Genomic DNA, 4,473 nt, shown 5'->3' on the forward strand with positions numbered 1-4,473 from the left:
TTTAGTTTTTGCCCATTGAGTATTATGTTGGTTGTAGGTTTGTCACATATGGCCTTTATTATGTTGAGGTATGATCCCTCTATTCCTACTTTACTGAGAGTTTTTATAAAAAAAAATTGTGTCCATTTTATTTTGGAACGTTGGGGATTCATGTGGATTTCAGCCAGAGCAATTTTGGTAGAATCCCTTATAAAAAACAATAAAAAAATTATATTCATGTTGGTTTCCAATGATATACTAGTCAAAATCAATTTTCTATCTTCAGTCTCATTTCTCCTTAGACTCTGTTGATGATGTTGATTACCCCTTATCCCTTGGTTATTATATCTCTTTAATGCCATAGTTCACAGCCTACTCTTCATTCCTTGATTTCTTTTCTGGCTCATACCTAGTGTTTTCTTCTCCATTTAGTTCTCTCTTCCATAAGACTCTTTTTCAATTCTGCCTTGTATTTACAAAAATACCTTGAAGATCATTGTAATTGCAGGTAGAACACACACACGTGATGGGACAGCCAATCTGACACTGATCATATTCTATAAGTTTTTAATTTAACACAAAAATACATTTTCAATGTATTTTTCATTAGTTAATAATTTGTAGATGAACCTGAATAATGGAAGTTGTTCTGATAAAAATCTTGATAACACAAGTGTCCAACTTTGAGAGGCCCAGAGAATTCTAATCAACCAAGTTTAAAACCACTGATTTAAGTAAACATTTCCTTCAGATTTGTAATTATGTGATGAAAGCAAAGTTTAAAATTAGATGCCATTTTGAATTTATAAGGAATGTAATCAGAAAACGTGATGTGGAGCTCCAAATCTATGGCAGACACAATTGTGCTAGCTCTTTTATGTTTCCTCACTTAATCTTCACAAACCTCTTGTAGGTAAATAATATAATCTTTATTTTGTATCAGTTCAGGAAATTGAGACTGTTTAATCACTTTTACTCAGGATATAGAATGAAAAAAATGGAATTCAAATTTAGTTCATTAAAACTTCTAATTACATGATTTTCTTCACAATTACACCCAGTAGCATTTTTCAAAGTTACACAATATCCCCAAAGACAAGAAAGTATAGATTATCACTTTCAGATCCTAATACTTTATTTAAAAAAATACTATAATAGAATTTCCAGGAATCATAAATAATGTAATTTTATTATATTTGGTAACCTTATATCTGTGTATACGTTAAAATGGAATGCATGGTTTCTTTTTGAGGACAAAAATACGGTAACTACAGGGTTCACTGAATTTCAAAAACAATGAAGTTGTGCATTAAACTTTAGCTCTGAAATCACAATGAAAATTATCCCATAAATAATCTTCTGAAGCCATTAAATTCTAAACATCAGTTTTTAACTTTTTAATGTCATTAATGATAGACTCTCCAAAGACCAAGCTTCCAGTTGTATCATTATAGTAGCTTGTGCATTTATAGTGACTAACCAATAATATGGCATTTTAATGTACAGCACATGAAAGAAAGGGTTGTGATGTTAACTTTCTTTATTTAAGGATGCTGTTACATTAAGATTACCTACAAAGAGAAATCATTATTATTATGTGAATCACTATTCCTGAAAGTCAGGTATTATAAATAACATGACAAATTTAGTTTATTCCTTAAGTAAAGGGTGTGGGGAGGAAAAAACATATCTTAAACAGATATGATTATTTTTGAGTTCACTTAGATAATAATTATCAGTAGATATTCTTTGAATATTTACCATAAGATTTAAAATTATGATTATAAATGCTAATTTTCCATTAAAATTAAATCAAAAGAGATCAATACAATGGCATTTCTTTAGAAAAGATAGTAGATGAAAATTAGAACTTTTTTAATTTTTCTGATTGCAGTATTGCTATGGTGATTTTTTTCAGTAATATATATTATTTTACATTTTTCCTATACTTAATAGAAAATAAGTGTTTTCGCTCTAGCTGGTTTGGCTCAGTAGATAGAGCGTCAGCCTGGGAACCAAAGTTCCCTGGGTTTGATTCCAGTCAAGGGCACATGCCTGGGGTTGCAGGCTCGATCCCCAGTAGGGGGTATGCAGGAGGCAGCCAATCAATGATTCCCTCTCATCATTGATGTTTCTATCTCTCTCTTCCTCTCCCTTCCTCTTTGAAATCAATAAAAATATATTTTAAAAAAGAAAGAAAATAAGTGTTTTCTAAAACCAAATGCTGAATTTATAATAGTTTATTTATTTTAAAATTTAGAGTAATGGACTAAATAATAAATTGATCAACAATACTTCCATTAATGAAATTTATATAACATTCCTGAAACAAATGTCTTTTGTAACATCAATAGGTCATTTGATAGTTTCTGCCTTTGAGATTTTGGAAAAGTCACCATTTTTTGCTTAGAGGCATAAGTAGTCACCTAACATTGTATATGCATACTGTTTCTTTAGTGACAAACAATAATTATGTGTTTAAAATGTTTTGTAAATTATTACAAATGTGTTTAAAATATATATTTTTTGTTACCATGGTAAAGTAAAATTAAGTATTCTAGGTTAATAATGATTTTACATTTAGGGTATATTACAATTTATGACTTCACACTCCCCCCTTTTTTTGTTTTTGCTTTTATATTCCCCAGTTACTTTAAAGATTGTGAATCTCAGTAAGTTATATTTATTTATATGTATGTGTACACACACACACACATATCTATAATAATAAAAGGGTAATATAATATGCTAATTAGAGCAGACATCTTCCGGACATCATTCCAGACGTCCTTCCTGACAAAGCAGGGGCCAGCTTAGTCCCAGGTGCCTGTGGGCGGCCCAAGGGAAGCCAGCCCAGGTCCCGGGTGCCTGTGGGCGGCTGGAGGAGGGAAACAGCCTGGGTCCCAGGTGCCAGAAGGAAGCCGGTGCCGGCAGCTGGGGGAAGGAAGGCCTACTCCTGCACAAATTTTTGTGCATCGGGCCTCTAGTATATATATATATTGATTTCAGAGAGGAAGGGAGAGGGAGAGAGAATTGAATGGATGCTTCCTGCATGCCCCTACTCAGGATCTAGCCTGCAATCCAGGCATGTGCCTTAACCTTAATCTAACCCAGAACCCTTCAGTCCACAGGCAGACACTCTAACTACTGAGCAATTTTTATTTTGAAATAAAAATGTAGTTCAAAACAAGTTTCATTGCCAGTGGAAATTTTCTGAAGATGTTTGTATTTTTTTTAGGAAGCTGTGATTTATTTATGCATTCCTTCTCTGTAAGCCACTCTGTTCTATTATAATAAAACCTACAAATAAAAGATCTGCTCCATGAAGCAATGTTGATATAATACTAAAAGTACAAACACAGTACTTGTTTGTCAAAAGCATTTTCAAAGATTGTTTTATCAAACTAAAAATATAAGACAATTGCAATTTCCATTATACACTTAAAATTTTGAAAATATTCATGGAAGATTACAATAATTAACATTCTTTTTAAAATATATTTTATTGATTTTTCACAAAGAGGAAGAGAGAGGAATAGAGAGTTAGAAACATCGATCAACTGCCTCCTGCACACCCCCTACTGGGGATGTGTCCGCAACCAAGGTACATGCCCTTGACCGGAATCGAACCTGGGACCCTTGAGTCTGCAGGCCGACGCTCTATCCACTGAGCAAACCGGTCAGGGCAATAATTAACATTCTTGTTTAAGCATTACTATATGTCAGTCAGAGAAACTAAAATTTTTATTGTATGTGATAATGACCTGGAAAAATAACCTGAATTTTTACCTAATATATTCTTTTCTTATTGAATTGGCTTCTTAAACCACTGAGATTATTTTTGCCATTTATACAGATATTTTAATTTTATTTTCTGAATTTGGAGAGAAAACCATAGATCTAATTTCACTTTCAAATATAAATCAGATACACATTATAACATCTATGTGTATGTTTGTCAAAATTTAAGCCATGAGTAGTATAATAGGCTAATTGTTTCAATTGTTAGCAAGACAATTAACTAATTCTTATTCTCTTTAATCTGTGTAATATTAAAAATATTTTTTCTTAGAGTTAACAGCTTACAATTAAAATTTTCAGCTCAACTAAATTAAAAATTCACATTTTTATGTTGCATAACACAACCAAGCATGATTACTGCTGATTTAAATAATATCATTTTAAATGTGATATTTGCATAAAGTCACTAGAAAATCAAAGACTAGTGGCAAGTACAGAGGGCAGAGAAAAATATAAAATCTTTATGAACATAAGTCATAACTGAAGTGTAAAAATGTGAACGTTATTTAATAAACTATGTTTGGTATATGAAAAGTTTTACCATATTTTTCCATGTATAAGATGCTATTTTTTTCTAAAATATTTAGACTGAAAATCGAGGGGTGTCTTATACACAGAAGTCAGCCTAGGAGGGAACTGCGCAGGTGCATAGCTGCCCATACCTTGTCAAACAGGCTTCCTCCAATCACAAGG

This window comes from Myotis lucifugus, unplaced genomic scaffold (assembly GCF_000147115.1).
Source record: "Myotis lucifugus unplaced genomic scaffold, Myoluc2.0 scaffold_50, whole genome shotgun sequence".
Classification (NCBI taxonomy): Eukaryota; Metazoa; Chordata; class Mammalia; order Chiroptera; family Vespertilionidae; genus Myotis; species Myotis lucifugus.